This window comes from Pinus tabuliformis, chromosome 8, assembly GCF_031772625.1.
Source record: "Pinus tabuliformis cultivar Carrire ecotype Pingquan chromosome 8, CPIR1, whole genome shotgun sequence".
Classification (NCBI taxonomy): Eukaryota; Viridiplantae; Streptophyta; class Pinopsida; order Pinales; family Pinaceae; genus Pinus; species Pinus tabuliformis.
Window position 1 is genome coordinate 314,657,085 of NC_142294.1, and position 18,331 is coordinate 314,675,415.

Genomic DNA, 18,331 nt, shown 5'->3' on the forward strand with positions numbered 1-18,331 from the left:
CATGGTGTATTTTTATGGAGGTGATTTTCCTCATTTTATTTGTAGATAATATGTGTTTTTTAACCTCTCAACAAATCTTTATCTTTGAAATTAATCATTGGTATCATTAGGTCTTTGTAGCAATTGCTTCTGAATTTTAGATAGATTTTCTAGCAACAATGCATTCAATTCTAATGGTCTTTCTCTCTCTTGGATTATCCTTTCATTATCTATCACGTAGCTTTAGAGTATTTCTTTTAGGATCCTCACTATTTCTGCAAGATTTAGGAGTGTTTCTACTTTAGGATCCTCACCATTTCTGCAAGATTTAGGGGTTTTTCTACATTCATCCTCTCTTGATATTCCTCACATTTGACATGGTTGGTTTATTCAAGAGGACATCATACCATATTGGGTTTTTCTTGTGATTTTGGTTCCACTTTTTTCACTCAATTATATTTTCTTTTTAGTGTTGTAATGCAAAAAATTCAATAATTAGTTGTAAATTAGCATCAAAATTTAAATTAATAATGGAGTATAACCTTTTATATGCAATTGTGTCTTATAACATGATAGTGTTGCACCCTAACCCAACATACAACATTGTAACAATCCTAGTTCCTTTGGGTGTGTTTTGAGAAATGAGGTCATCCTTTTATGAAAATGCACTCCCCATTGGCTCATTGCTATATAATTCAACTTTTGTGCAATAAATGGCCACATTGTGTCACTTGATATCTACCATTCTAGGAGATGCACTAGGATGATCTTTTTCTTGGATATGTGATCATGTGTTTGGCACTAGACTCTAATTATTTAGCATGAAATAGGTCCATATCACACACAAATTGCTTTTACCAGCAAGATAAAATCACATATAATATGGAAATTTTCTTTATCAACAATATAGGGAATGGTCCTTGTAAGTCCAATTGAAAATTTTGTAATCTATTGCTCAAAGTCAGTATTCTGTCTACAAGTTTGGTTCTTCTTGAATCCCCTTTACTAGGAACATTCATATCATCCAAAATAGTATAACCCTTAGCTACTTCTCCAGATTCTACAGGATTTTATGTGAGGAGAATACTTTCAGAATGATCTGTCCCATCCAAAACCATAGCATCCTTCTCCATGACACACACATGGTCTCCAAGTGGGACATGTAGTGACAAATATTCAGTCTCTGATGTCACATCAATTTCTATAAGCTCAAGATTTTTCACTAGGGTATCATATTCTGGTCCCTCAGCATGTTCAAGCCTCTTCAATGGATTATCCAAGGAAAGTTGTTGATTGCACACATCCTTGTCTTCTAGAAGAGATTCATTCATACTTAAACAAGGGGATATATTGTAACTTTTTCTAAGTTCCTGAACTTTTGGATGGAATACTGGAGTCCAGGCCAAATCAGGTGCTTAAACAAGGAGATATATTATATCCCTCCGTAACCTCAGGGATCCTCAACGGAGTATCAAATTGGGAAGGTTCCTGCTTTCTCACCACAATCTGTATATTTTCTCCAACTTTGAAATTTTGGGTCTCTCCAGCTTCCTGGCCATTGTTTCCCTCAATTTTGGCAGGGTCAATGAATCACTCATGTTTTTCGTTGTTGTCCATATCAAACAATTGTTCTCTAATTGGACTTGCATCAGTTATGCCATCAACAATAAAAATGCTTTCCTGGCATGCTCCATATTCAACTTCATTCTTTTCCACAGCTATATTATATCCCTCTGTAACCTCAGGGGTCTTCAAAGGATTATCCAATTGGTAAAGTTCCTACTTGCATGCAGCTTCTGTAACAATCTCTGAGATATTTTCTGTAAGAGAATCAACTATACCTTAACAAAATAATGCATCATTACTCTCCATAATCTTGGGCATATCTAATGGATCACTAATGTCCAATCCAAACAAAGAATTCAAGCAAGGAGATGCACTTGATATCACTTGAGTCACTTGATATCTACCATTCTAGGAGATGCACTGGGATGATCTTTTGCTTGGATATGTGATCATGTGTTTGGCACTAGACTCTAATTCGTTAGCATGAAATAGGTTCTAGAGGGGTGTTATGGAAATATGATTGATTCTCCTCTGAACATCTCAAATCTCCACAAATCTACACATAGGTATAATACCAAGCCATGATATTTGTAGCTTGGGTCTTTGAGAAGTATGAGGCATGAAATTGGCATTATTTGGTTTAATCCCACACCAACATTTACTCATGAATTGATGAAACCAGAGCTCATGGGCATTCATTGCATTGTCATTCATTTGAATTCACTTATTCCATGTGTGGTTAACTATATTGGAGGGTTAAACATAATTCTGGGTTTTTATACCCTCTCTACCACCAGTACTCTACATTATTTTATGTCTTTTCATTTTCCAAGCATATTTCAGGGTTCTTTATTGCATATTGGTGCTCTTCTAAGGTAGCACACCATATCACTTTATCTACCATAATAATTCTTTGGACTCCGATTAGTAGTTTCCATGCATGCTTAATATGCTTCATATGCATTGCTTTTCAAATGTTGATTTCACAATTTAATATAAACTGGTGATAATTTATTTAAATATTTTATATACAAAATGATGCTTGTTTGTTAGGAACACTGTTTATTTTTTGAGCACCATATATGGAACCTTGTTGGTTTCAATCCATAATTGCAGAGAGTCAACCAACCAGACTTCCATTTAATTTTCTAAAATCTCTCATTTTAATCCAACTTCTAAATGTTGTTATATAAATGATCGAACAGACACTAACTGTGGCAGCAAACTATCTTGAGGCATTATCTCGGCAGTGAATCATCCCTGAGACATTATCTGAGGCATTGGCCTATGTCTAAGGCATTAACTATAACAGCACATTAAATCTGAGGCTTCACTGTGGCAACAATATGCTATGAAGCAATTCTGAGATAGAAAGATACCTTTGAGGCACTGTTGATGCCAACAGATCATCCTTGAGGTATCAATTGTGGCAACGAACCACCTATAAGGGATTGTTTGTGGCAACGAATCACCCCTAAGGTTTTTATGTGGCAGCAAATCATCTTGAGGTATGGTCTGGGGTTTTGAGGCAAACAAGGTCTGGTTTGGAGTTGATTGTGGCTGCAATGAGATAGTGAAGTAATGTTTATAGGCAGCAAGGAGATATTCAACAAAGATTACTTTACATTATGCGACAACAATTTAAGACAATGCATTACCCTTTTTAATATAATCCAGAGAAATCCTCAATGAAATTACTATTACATGCATAGAAGTTTAAACCAACATATTTTAGAATAATTTTATGGTTTTACACGTTGTCATATATTTCAACATTTATTTATGTAATGATCCTAACTAGTGTCCACAAACTTTTCTTCGTAGATTTCTATTACATTATTCTATACAAAATGGCAGACCAGGTATTTATGTTGCTTTTGGTATTTGTATTATTTATGTTTTTGATTTAGTTAGAGGTTGGATTTGTTTTTAGAAATAAATTTAAAATGATACTTCAAAAGTTTGTTTGTGACTAGTTAAATGCTTGTTGGAACACTCTGATAAGCTTGCCTCAAAGTGCTGGACAGATCTTCAATGCTCACTCAACATATATTTGGTGTTACCGACTCTATTTTCTTATTGGTTTTTTGATCAAGGTTTTCTTATTTTTATGTTATTATGAGTTTTTTTAAGAATGTACCCACGGGTGTTACCGATGCTACTATGGGGGATTCAATGATATTCACTACTTTTATGGAAATGTTAACAAATGCACGAGGGCAAGATGCTACTATGATGATGCATGAGGTAAGCTTGAATATTGTCTTCTATATGTTCAATTATCTTATATTCCTTATTATATTATTTTAATTTATGTTTGTCGAATGTAGGCAATCGCTAAAGTCATTCCAATCCCTATAACACCTTAAAAAACATCTAAGGTAATGATAGTGGTAAAACTTGATCAATATTTTTGTGCATTTAGTTAACTTATTTCACTACATATATTTATTAATATTTGTGTTTTTACTAAGCGTGCATTTTGTTGGCATGTAGGATTCATTTATGCCCCTCAATACAACCAATGTTGGCATGCGGGGATCATTAATGCCCCCATATACATCTAATGTTATGCAAGATGTAAGATTCAACCATTTATTTATGTGAGTTTGATTATGTTATTTGTTGAGAAATCTAGGGCATATATTTAATAAAGTTTTTGCACAATGACTCCATGATTTATGAGGTGTTATGAAGAGCTACATCATGCCTTCAAATGGATCACCCCATCCGTTTTTTTCTTCTTGTACATACAATACTATTTTAACAAGTAACCCAAGCAATATATTATTCCAAAACATGATTTCAAGTTACTTTTTTAGGGTTTTTATGTAATCAAAAGGCCTTTTTAGGGTTTCTTAAATTCAAACCTTAGATCATACTCTTTTCCATTTATGTCATTCTAGAGTTTATCCCATGCCCTAGAAATCAAATCATAGGGAACAAATACCTTAAGATTAAGGTTTCTAAATACTAGAGTATTTCTTAAAATATAAACCCATAAATTCAACCCTACTACATCTTATGATGGACCCTTTAAAAGAAAATTATTATACATACCTCATGGACACCTATCTGTACTGATTAGTATTTTGGTTGCCATGATTATTTGCAACTTTACTATACATTTCATTGATCATTTGCCACCTTCATGACCTTCTTTTAATGAGTCTTCTGAGATATTGACATTCTATAATGGGACTTGCTTCTTCATGTGTTCATGAAACCCATGCCTCAGTCATAACAAAAATAATCTTCTTTTTCCTCTTTTTATATAAATTACATAGAATTGTGATTAGATATGTCATTATGAAGACTGAACCTAGTTACATATTTCAACATTATTCATCTATTATTCCATCTTATTATTTATATTTGTGCCTTGCAGGATGTTTCTAGGATGACTCCAACAAGTATACAATCTGTTGGTATAGAGGGTCATGTTATGCCATCTGCACCTAGACCAGAACCCCATAACATGCCCTTTACATAATCTGTTGGTATAGAGGGTCATGTTATGCCATCTACACCTAGACTAGAACCCCATAACATGCCCTCTACATCAAATGTGGGTCTAGTTAGCATTCTCCCACCAGGACCAGAACAAGTTTCTTTGAGGAGTCTTATAGACTCACAAACAAGAATGTTAAGGCTCCTACCAGATATTCCTGCAAATGTTCAAATCAGACAAGAAATAATTGAACAAATTCAGTTATGGGAAATGTCATTGTTGGAGAGTGTACTTCAGGAGATGGCTTCAGCACTCCCTCATTGCCACTATGACATGATGTACTTTCTATCCCATTAACTATTTTGGTCATCTTTTTTTTCGCATGCTTTGTAATACTAAGTACTTTTCCTGTCTATCAGCGGAAATCATGAAGTTCGATGCGTGCAAAGGAGTATGCTTCTGGATACCCTTGCAAAAGAATTGGCTCTAGGAACGATCAGATTCAATGCTAAAGTTGTTTCCATTCAATAGTCTACAGATTCTTCTTTAACTATAGTAAAACTGGGAGATGGAACGCTTATCAAAGCTAAGGTAGCATCTTAAATCCAAACTTCTGACTCCCATTTGAAGTAGTAAAACTTGGGCGTAATTCTGACAAATTACCTGGCAGTTACGCTACAATAAGCCTTCTGAAGCTGAAGCTGAATAATTACATATGCTTGGAATGTAACAATGTAACAGAGTGTTGAGCCCCTCTAGAGACATCCTTCCATAGACTTTGATTCTCAAATGATATTTGAGGCATCACTGTTCTCCTATGTTTTTTACCTATTTTCTATGGAATGGTGATGAGAACAAGAATGCCACAAATATCATTTGATGCATCTCCAGTTTTGTGGGAACGACTCATTGGATGTCGCTAAGACATCCCCTACATGAAGGGAACATTCTTAGGATATTCCCAGCAAGAAAGGCACTAGTCTGCCATTCCTGAAATTTGGTTCTATGTTGGAGCCATTGGTGAAATTCATTTGCTTGCCAATTCTTGCTGGAAGATAGAGTCATTAACCTTTGGCCCATTACAATGTCAACCTGCAAAGACAATTAAAGCATTGGATAGATATGCACCCTTTATACTACCACAAACCTTTCATAGGTTGTTTGAGACAAATAAAATGCAAGCTGAGTTGAGTTCACTATTATATATCCATAAATAGAAGTTCCTCCTCAACTGTACATTGCATATATTATAACCACTGACATAATGATGGCATGATCTCGTGAGAAGCCTTCATTAACTGAATTACATTATGTTATATGGAATTGTCTTGATTTACTATCGAGTACTCACATGTCTGTTTAAGGTTAAAAAATTAGTAAACTGCATTCAAATGCATGCTAGTCAAATTATTTTTTGCTGGACAATTATATTGTAGATAAGTAGGCATTGTGCTGCTGGACAATTGTTCAACTTATGAATAATTACAGGTAACCAAAAAATTTGGTTTCTCTGGTAGAGAACTATTTAGCAGAAAATGAAAATAGATTGCTAGTCTTTGCTTTCAGCTAGGACTAACATCCTTTGAGTTTTCTTCGATCTTCAAGACAAACTATTTCCACTGTCAAAACTTAACTAGATATAAGGTAGAGGGTAGGCAATATTTAGCTGGCTAGAGGCCAAGACTACTTTATGTAACCCAAAGTATAATTGTGAAAAACTATAGCTAGTATTGAAACACTTGCATATAGGCAATGAAGCACATAAAGTTCCATCGTAAGTTGCACATGTACATAATCAAAATGTTTGCTATTAAATAATTTAAGAATCAATACACATTTTAGCCTAGGAGACCATGACCATATACAACGATGAGAATAGAAAAATTATTTCCCAACTTATTCAACCTCAGTTTGATTTTCTTGTTTATAATCCAGGAAACCATGGTAAGAAGGCCTGTAGATCTAGAGGAGGAGCTCAGAATGATGGCTCAAGAAGTCCGTGGTTATGTGGAAGCTGTTCTGCATAGTCATGCTACAAATGTTCCCAAAGTAAGACATCCATGTGGATGAGCACATAATACAACCATACAGAATCTCAGTGTTTATTCAGTACATGATACTTGAATTGATGATTTGATGATTTACAGGTTGTGGTACTTTGTCAAGTTGAGAAAGCCAAGGATGAAATGCTGACCCAACTTTATAGCTCAGTCAGGTAAGGTTTAATGACAAAATGTGGTTAAGTTACGTCAATAATTAGTTTGATTATTTTCCCATTTCTGTATTTTTCCAGACTGGTTTTTATTTTCACTTGAAATCAGGTCTCTTGGGACTTAACGAAAGTAGTGTTTTTTGTCATCCTCTGCACGTGTAGTAGACACCTGTTGATTGGAGCACTGTACATTTGAGCTTTTTGGGTGCCTTTTCAACTTTTTGTTTAAGAAGGTCCTACATGGATTTAAACTTGGATCGATCCCAAGAGAACTTTTGACTTATCAATCCTATTTTCCCGTGTTGATATGTATGTGGCATGGGCTCAGTAGCAACACCTTTTAACCTCAATATCAATGACAATGGAGCAACTATGAGCCCTTTTTTGATTCCTTTTTATCAACACTCTGTTTTACTCGTTTATGTCTCTTTATTTTGAATTTCAATTTAATTTAATTTTGAATTTATAGACAGACTGTGTTATTGGTTGTTTTGATCAATACTGGTTTGCTTTTCCTGCTTTTGTTGGCATTTTCCTCATTGAATTGGCGAGGGTTCTGTATTTTTCCACTTATATTTATTTGAATTTTAATTTAGTTTAATTTTGAATTTATAGACAGACTTTGTTATTGGTTGTTTTGATCAATATTGGTTTGCTTTTCCTATTTCTGTTGGCATTTTCCTGATTGAATTGGTGAGGGTTCTGTGTTTTTCCACTTCTATTTATTTGTTTCCTTCTTATTTACTGATTGGGATTTTGTTTGTTGTAGTATTCATGGGCAATGTGAAGTTATCATGTTTGATGTTACTGCATGATTGACTTACAAGAATGTCCCAACGTGGCACAGAGATCTTTGTAGGTATTTCTTTTGCAGAGGGGTTGGATCTCTAAGTAGAAATGAAGGTTCCTTAATTGTGTGGTGGCACAACTGCCTGAACCGATTAACTAAATATTTTTGTGAATTTCAGGCTGTGTGAGAACATTCCTATTGTTCTTTGTGGAAACAAGGTTGATGTGAAGAATAAGCAAGTGAAAGCTAAGCAAGTTACTTTTCATAGAAAGAAGAATCTTCAGTACTATGAGATATTTGCAAAAAGTAACTACAACTTTGAGAAGCCATTCCTGTACTTGGCACGGAAGCTCTGAGGGTGAGCCTTTAATCTAGTTTCTGATGCTCCCTAATATGAATGTTATATTAAAAAATTTGCATTGATTCTATAATGGGTTATTTTTATAGGGATCCAAGCCTTCATTTTGTGGAGTCACCTGCTCTTGCTCCTCCTGAGGTTCAGATAGACCTTGCAACCTAGCAGCAGTGAGTAGAATGCTATTTTCTTATTATTTTTTGTTAACTTTTATTGAAATAATTTGTTCCATTTCTAAAAGATTGAAACTTTGGCTTACAATATTTTATGTTGTCAGGTACAAGGCAAAACTTGTAGCAGTTGTGACCCAACCCCTTCCAGATGACGATGATGATGCTTTTGAATAGCTTTGTTAAGATGTTTTTGCATATTTAGGGATTGGCGGATTCAATTAGTTTTGTATCATTGGAGTTTGCTCTTGAGTTCCGACATTTAATTCTGATTTGTATTTGGGACTTAGAATAGCATTATCGCATCTCTCTATATGTGATTTGGGTACTGTGCAGATGTTTCCTTCGGTGGAGTTGGCTAAGCTATCTTAGTTCAACTCCATTACAGAGCTATTTTTATATGCTAAGACAGTTTTTTCCATTATATGCTCTTGCACATTTTTCACAAGAACTTTTTGTACTCTTCAAATATTTCAAGAATGCTCAAGTGCCTTTCGTTGTGTACTATTGGGGGAAATGCTAGCTGCGATGATTGTGGCTTGTAATATATTATGGCTTGTTAAAACTTTCTCTGAAAATTCTAGTTATGTCTGAGGATTTATTTTAACTCTGAAATCGGTTTACATAGTTGATAACTGTGGCTATCAAGCCTGCCTGGGTATTTTTGTGGGTATGTTGTCTGTCGAACACATAAATGTATCGCCATTTCATTAATTGGTCTCTCGATTGATTTCTGCATAAAGATTCACATTGTGTAAATCTAAAGTCGTTTCCATTCAACAGTCTATAGATTCTTCTTTAACTATAGTAAAACTGGGAGATGGAACGCTTATCAAAGCTAAGGTAGCATCTTAAATCCAAACTTCTGACTCCCATTTGAAGTAGATATTAAAGCTTTATAAGATGGCACGCTGTTGAAAAGTTGACAGTAATTAAATATGCTGGCTGGACATTGCATTTATATATGGGTGGCCATGTTAAGCTCACGTGGTCTTGGAGGAAAGCATTTTCTGCTTTGTATTAATGCTGGCATGATTTAGATTTTATAGGAGTGTTCCGACATCAATTGTCAGTCCTCACTTTTATATATTTATCACTTATATTCATGCCAATGCTGGGTAACTTTGGCTTTGAAGGAAATAGTTCTATGCCATTTTATTTCTTAAGCATCACATTTTATCTACTGTTGGTAATGCTTGAGCAATATTTTCTGAAGTGTTGCTTGTCTTCATGTCTGTTGGAAGAAGACCATGTCAGGCATGGAATACTGCATTGTGATGTTGGTAATTACTGGTGTGGAAATGTGAATGCTGGACTGAGCACTCCACACACACAACTTGTTATTATTTAATTGGCAGAGTAAACCTACAGATTTACAGGGGTGCCAGGTTTTGTTGGAACACAAAGTAAAACTTGGGCGTAAATTTAGTAATGAATTGAATCCCCTCTTGCTAAACAAAGGTAATATTAATAACCCATATGCGCTGGTTTCTATCAGACAAGAATTTTTGTGGTGGTTTCTCTCATACACGAGTACTATTTGTGAACTTTGAATGTGAAACTACTTTGAAAGAACATTCAAAATGATTTTATTTATTTTTTTTAAAATAATTTTTTATATTGTCTCTAGAGAGACAATAGTTTGAATTATGGACATATAGTCTCTATAGAGACAATATGTTTTTAATCTCAGCTATTGTCTCTAAAAAGACAAAAATGTAATTGTCTCTAAAGAGACACAAATGAAGTTGTCTCTAGAGAGATAAATCAAATTGTCTCTTAATAGACAATAATTCTTGTCTTTATAGAGACAATAATAATATGTGTTCTATATTGTCTTTATAGAGACAATTTTTTGAGACATTATATTTTGAGACACCCGCTTAGAGACAATATTTAAGACAATACGAAAGTTTCTTTTTGTCTTAAGTTAAGACAATGGACTCAAATATTGTCTTAAAACCCCCCTACATGTAGTAGTGCCACTTCAATATAGACATAAGCAGTCTTATCTTACACGTGAAGCAACAACAAATCCGCAACCACTACCACAGCGACCTCAACAACACATAGCACGGGTTGACTCTCATTTAACAGCCTCCTTTGTGCCACCCCTCGGACCGCAGCTTGCTCCTCCATTGCGACAGTCCATGCTTTTCAAGGACTCGCCTCACTTAATAAACAACACACAGGCCTCAGATCCCAAGCTTTGATACCATGATAAAAATTGAAGAATCAAACTTTATTAATTAAGCTGGGCAGCTCTCAAGTGAGAGACTGCACCTGGAACTCGCAAATCACTCTGCATACATTCACAAAAAATCTTGTTACATATAAACTAGCACATAAACAGGGTGGTTTGAACCACTCCCTAAATAATAGGATCTTAGACATAATGAGAGGGTCTCAATCCTATCCTACAACAACAAACAACCAAATGTGGAAAATAATAATTTTCTCCATTATTTCTAACATTAAATATATGACACCCGGATGCGGGTGGCAATATGTTTACCAGCAATGGGCAGCTGGCATGACTTTGAAACCTGGCAGGATGGCCACACCAGGCGGCTCTGCCATACTTTAATGCCATTAAAGGCCGAGGTGAAGATTATGCAGAGAGGAGATGGCTTCGAGCGAGTGAACTTAACGGTTCTGTACGCAAGGTTGTTGGGTTTCGTAATGGAGGCCTCCGGAGAGTTCAGCATAGGGAACTACATAAATGCGCATCTGTGCCAGAATGAGAATGTCTGTGGTATTTTCATGCTCTGCTCTGAGCAAAGAGGAGAGGGTGCGATTTCTGGAGTTGTGAGCGGAGGCAGAGGCCACACCTCTGCTCAGGGGGCGCTCTATCGCTCTAAGCCAAGAACTCATAACCGGGTTCAGCTTTCAAATAGTGTGGTTCGGGGAGCTCAAGTTTTGTGTGGGGAAATTCGGTTTCACATCGTCAATCGCCCTCACGTTTCAAGGTTCATGGCGCCGAGACAGCGTGGAGTCCCGCGCAGAGGCGGTGTCTGGGGTATTAGTAGAAGGGAGGAGGTCCAGGCAAGGGAAATTCCACCATTGGCTATGGCTGCGCCTCCGTCTTCTCCGTTAGAGGAATCGGACGAGCAAGATAGTCAAATGCATACCTCTAGTTTCACTTTCAGATGCCGGAAAAAGAGATCGAAGGTGTCTTTGCTAATCACTGTTATTGCGACTGAGGAAGATGATGAAGATTTAGATAGCCAGGAGGAAGATGCTGGGGAGCTAGCTCAGGCTGGCATTACTCAAGAGAGGGCGGAAATTGGTAATGATAATCCTCCTCCAGGCGTAGTCAACCCTGAGGAGCATGCTCGTGTTATGGGGCCGCTTCAACCGCCAGCATTCCCGCTGGGTTCCCGTCAGCCAATGAACGAAGATGAAAATACACCAGAATTTGTTGCTGCACAGTGATTTGGTTTTGGAGTTTTGGAGGGGTCTCTTTCTTTCCGAGATGCCCAGTTTTTGCTTTAAGGGTAGCGGTATGCCCAGATTTCGCAGTGATTCCAGATCTCTGGAATCCCCTGTCATCCTACCCTCTAATGCCACAATGAATTCAGCAGCAAGGTGCGAGAGGCATGCAAAGGCTCTTTGGTTCTACGATTATGCTGCTGTTGTTCTTTTTGGAGGAATTTCTCTTGTAAGTCAGAGGACTAAATGCTGTTGTTTTGTCCATGCTCATTTCTATTGCATCTATCTTTGTAAATCAGGTAGCCTTGTGCACCTGTACTGCTTTTCAGATGGAGGGTGAAGTTATTCATCCTCAGAGGCCTCTTCCTCTCTCTGTAAATATTTTCTTTTTCTTAATATATTAGCTCAGTCTTTACGTAGAAAAAAAAAAACATTAAATATATGACAAAAATTTATTCGTAATTTCATATTTTTATCTGTTATATGTTTTGTTGTTCTTCTTTTGATATATTCTCGCATTGAATTTTTTCAGAAGTTTGTTGGAATTACAAGTTTGAGTTGTGAACTCTTTACAATATGATTATCTATAGATTTTATAGAGTGATGATATAGTAAAAAAACATTTTAAATAACAAAAACATCAAAATAACGTGTTTTGCCAAATTCTCTTAAAAAAAAATATCCAAAATATATAATTAGTCAAAAGCTTTTATATATTGGAAATAGATTCATTGATTTTTTTTATAAAATTAATTAGACAAAACAGATTTAATCTCATGGAAATATGCCCAGAATATGCTTCGTCTAAGAAGCATATCTACGGCTCTCAGTCGACAGGGCATGAAGTGATGACTAAAAAATATTTCATGTTATTTTTTTAATTGAAGTTTGGTCGTGCTGGTAACGTGGCGTCAGAATCACTAGGTGATCAAACATTTATAGCCAATGAATCGTCGTTCCAGTTGGGCGATGGATCATTTCTCCATGCTACACGACTTTGAGGAACTTAATATTAGTTTTTTTTCCATAAAATGCCATTACAATAACATCGATTTCCCTTCCCTGGCTGTGATTGAAGATGCAGATCCCGTGAGCGTTGCCAATTTGGTGAGAAATAATAGCAATAACAATAATGGAGGTGGAGGAGGAGTGTTATCTATGTCACATGCCAACACTGACAATAACACTAATCCTCTAAAGTCAATCAAATGAGAGTGGGGCGATCATCATAGTAGGGAAGTTCAAGGGCCCATAGAGTTTACACGCACTGATTCATTTCCATTCGACCTAAAAATCCATCATCACTATCACCAGTTTCAGCTTTAGCAACATTAGAATAAGAATCAACAACAGTTGGATCGCACAAACTTCATGGTTTCTGATGGGGTCGCCTGGGTGGTTATTCGCCGACTAATTCTAGTGTTTCAAAACCAGTCTCGATTTTTTATGCAGGAGATTCAATTGAAAGGGCTGCGCATGCCTCCATTCTCCAGCCCTTTCACCCCTTCAAAACTGCAGGTATTACGAGGATACACATTTTGGATATCACATTTATCGTGTATATATTGATTTAATGATTATTATTATTATTATTTTTGTGGTATATATGAATCTTAATCAGCAAGTTCTAGCCAGGAAGTTCTAGTTATTTTAAAACAATAATAATTGTGGTGCAACATTATTTTTATTATTATATATTTAATATTATTAATTAATTAATATTATTATTAAATAATTATATTACATATTTTAAATTAAATAATAATAAATAACATTTAATATTAAATTATAATTAATATAAATTAACAAGTATTATTAATCATATTGAAATTAATAATATTTTTATTGTAATAAGTTTTTTTTTAATTATTATTTTTATTGTTATATATTTATTAATGGTAGATACAAATGAAACTTTGGGTTATATCAAACACATTAATATTTTTAATGTGGTTGTATAAATAGTTAAACAATATTTTGTATAATGATAAATATTTAAATATGCAATAAAATATTATATTTAAAAGAATTAACAATATCTAATATATATAATAAAAAATTATAATATATAAAAAATATTATTTTTTTAATAGTAAAATAGTTTTGTCCATTTTATCCATTATAATTTGTTTTTAGTTAGTTAGTAAAGTGAATTTTTTTTACTCTACTAAATTTTAAATCCTTCAAGTACATTTGCTCTTAACTAAATTTTCCATGTGTGATTAAAAATATAAAGATAAAATGTAAACTAACTTTGCTAAAATAAATAAATAAAAACATTATATAAAATATATAACTTTATTTTAATAGTTCATATTACAATATTACAATATAACTTTATTTTAATAGTTCATATTTCAATAGTATATAAACCTATAATGTGGTTATAATTTATATTAATAAAACATTTAAAAAAACATTGTATAATTATTTAAAATAAAGTGAGTCGAGTCTTTAAGGCAGTTGTGTTCTCGAGATGGAAAATTATCCATAGGATAGTTGAAGCCTGAGCATTATCATTACATTGAAAGTTCCGTTGAGTCGAGTATTTATGGCAGTTGTCTTCTAGAGATGGCAAATTGGCCATAGGATCATTGCTATGAATCCTGAGTATTATCATTGCATTGAAAGCTCCGTCGTAACCAGTGTTCAAATTTGAACGGGTCACAACATGTCCGAAGCCCTCTTGGCACGTCAGAGAAGTGGTCAACAAAATTTACGAGTAAAAAAAAATTAAATTTTTATTTTTACAAATTTTAAAAAAATTTAATTAATATTATAAAATACAGTATGACTGGTTGTAGTAGGACATTTCAGAAAATCCCAGTTTTCTGACTGATGTATGCATTCTAAATTTTGAAAGTGGTTCTCACCACACTAAAAAAGTGTAATAGAACATAATGGGGGTTGTTCATGCATTCTTAGGCCATCAGTCATAATGGCAGCACTGATAGAATTGGCAGTGATGATTTCAAGTTTTTGTTTGCATTCATTTATAACAGAGGTTTCTCCTCACATTCACTGATAGCAGAGGAGAAGTAGCTATCTATTGGTATCCATGAACGAAAACATCTTTTGAAGATATTATGAATCTTTCTGCAATCAATCTCAACTTTAGGACCATTGTAGCACAAGTTAGCAAGGCATTTTTAACTCTCAGTTTTAATTTTCAACTTTCATTTCCCTCCCTTTTTATTTAGTTCATTGATTTAGGCAAAACCCATTAAAATTGAATGGTTGGCTTTTTTCCATTCCGGAAAAGGAAACCATGAAATTGCAACAGAATGAGAACAATAAGTGTCAAGCATAATCTCTTAATGCTTCCATTCAACCTGAAGGTTTGAGGTGGATTATGTCTCCTTATATTTACTTCTTCTTGTAATTACATCTCGCTCTGCGCAACTCTGGAAAGTTAATCCATTAAAGTATTTCACTTCTTAATTTTTCATAAAAAAATTTCACTTCTTAATTTTTCATAGATTCGTTTTTCTAGGGGATTAGAGCAATTCTCAAAAGTTAATCCATTAAAGTATTTCACTCCTTAATTTTTCATAGATTTGTTTTTGGAGGGGATTGAAAAGAGAGTTATGAAGCTTCTGAAATGGCTCTTCAAAGTAGATTAAAATGACAGTATTGACATTTTTACATCATAACCACATACACATACATCCTGTGATATCTCTATTTTCTTTTTTTTAATTTATAAAATTTTCTTTTTTTTTAATCAACTCACCATTAACACAAGATTATAGATTATTCAATTATAAGATTACCCCTAAATGGTGATAATTAGCTTAGTGATTCGCGAACTTTTTTTTCAATCTTGTAAATAACTGCTATCATCTACCTTCTCTAGAAAGTATATATTTGGCTTTTTAGCTGGTTTTAAACTGCTTCAAGAAATTAATATTGCAAACAAAATCAGCCGAATGCGATCAAGAAAGTTGATATAAGGACGGTATTTACTACCATCATATTGTTATTAGAAAGGTCAAATTTAGTGATGGTGGACAACGTCTGTGCTGAGTCTGGCAAGTTAAAAGGTACAAGTCCATTAAGTTCGTGGAGAAACTGTTGAAGGTATAGCTTCTTATTTCCGTTAATGTCAACTTCGGATCTTGAAATTGTTGAATTCTCAGACTTCTTAATAATGCTGTCCTACGTTTGATAGAATTTCTCAAGCTGTATAACAGATCTGTGTAGAGACTTCTCTTCTTCTGCAAACCTTTTCGCCTCGGCCTCCATTGCATCCTGCATTATTTAATCCATTCAATTTATTTATGATGCAAATATGTAAAACTGGAATGCACACAAGAAAGAATTGACTCTGAGGTAAGCCGACCTTAGCAGCCTTGCAGAGAGAAATATCCATGACGGAGGGACTGGACCTTGCTGCGATGGCTTTCATCGTCCAAGCCAATTCCGACTCAACGCGGGATACGGCCTTTCCCGACTCTTTTATAAGATTGTGACTCGGCCCAGTTCCCAGGCTTCCTTCCTCTGCTGCAGCCGCTGCCACTTTCTGTTTAGACCTCGGAGAGATCGACGGAGGCAAATTCTCGGGAATTCAAATAGAAGAGAAACCCTTGAGACAGAGGTAAGCCGCATCGTAGGCTCTGGCAGTGACCTCCGCAGTGGAATATGAGCCCGGAAGAAGATCCTCTGCTACTCTTCTTTCTCGCTTTCTTGCTGGAGACTTGCATTCTCTGCGTTCTGAATCCTCAGTGATTCATTACTCCTGCAACCAATTGGGCTTCCTTGATCGACTGACGGATTTATCATAAATCCGTGGGTGAATGCTCGGAGAAGAGTCGGTTTACAAGAACAGCGAAATTTGAGTTAGGTCTGTAGCTTTTCTTACGGTTTTATATATATAATGTAGTTTTTCTTACAGTTTTAAACATGTGTATGTTTATGCGTATATATACACATATATGTGTATATGCTCAAATATTTGTGTATATATTCACATATATTTGTATATATTCATGTCTGTACGTAGGTGTTCAAGAATTTGTGTATATATTCAAATATATGTGTATATGTTCAGACATCTGTGTGTATGTTCACATATGTGTGTATATCTTCAGATATATATGTGTATATCGTTTGCGGAGATGCTGGAATGTGTATATGTTGATGTGTATATCGTTCGCATGCGGAGATGGTGGGGTGTGTATGTGTTGATTTATAGGGCTTGCTGGCAACGTGTGGGTATGCGGATGCAGATGCTCTGAACCGCGTTGCTGACCTGGACGCCGCTCAAAACATATACGTGCTTCTGATACTGGGGTTACACTTTAGGGTTGGTTAGCCATGAATAAAATAATATTTTATTGTCAACGTTTATTCTTATTTCAACGGAGACTTCACAGTATAATTGATAAGAAAATCTATTCCTTATAAATTAATTAATGCTTAATTTAATTTCAAATTCATAATTATTGTTGAAAAATAATATATCACTATTATATTTATATTTTTATATAATATAAATGCTTTTGTAAGTAATAATTTTTTTTTATAATAATATATATAATTTTTAAGTATAAAAATAAATATATTTAATCATTTTTTATTTATCATCTTACAAAAATGAAACACATTATATTGTGAATATATATATAGGGGAGGGATTCCTATTCTTGTGCAGGGACCAGTAGTTGATATAATACTGGTCCCACCAAACCACCAGTGATTAAGACTTGTGAAACCAAATTTTAAACAGAAATAAATAACATTATGTATAAATAAGTTTTAAATTATGTCCAAAAATCACCCATACATTGACTGGGCCCACAACTGTCCATAAATAGTATTTTACTACTTAATATTGCAAAACATATTGACCCAAGTAGAAAACAGCTAGAGCCATAAAGGCTTCCAAACTGGTCTATTCCAGAAGTACAAAACAGCAGTCACTTCAACCCCCACTCATGAGAACTCCAACTTTGCATCCCAAATAAATATGCCTACCTGCACATAACAAAAGGAATGTATGTCAGCCATAACTGCTGTGTTGTTCAACAACTAAGCACCCTATGTTCAATAAATGACACCCAACCCAATAACAATTAAATCCAATTTGTTCAATAAATGACACCCAACCCAATAACAATTAAATCCACTTTGTTCAATAAATGACACCCAGACCCAATAACTGCAATAAATGACACCCAACTCATTGTATTTCTCATTAAAACAAATCAAAGCACATGGATCAACAAATAAACAATTCCCAACCATTAGATCACAGCAAATTAAATCCATACCACACATTCAAAATGAAGCCATTGCAATCCATGTGCATCCATGTCCACCAATTAAAATCAAGTCCCCAAAACTATAAAACAAATCCACCCACTGTTGAAGTTGC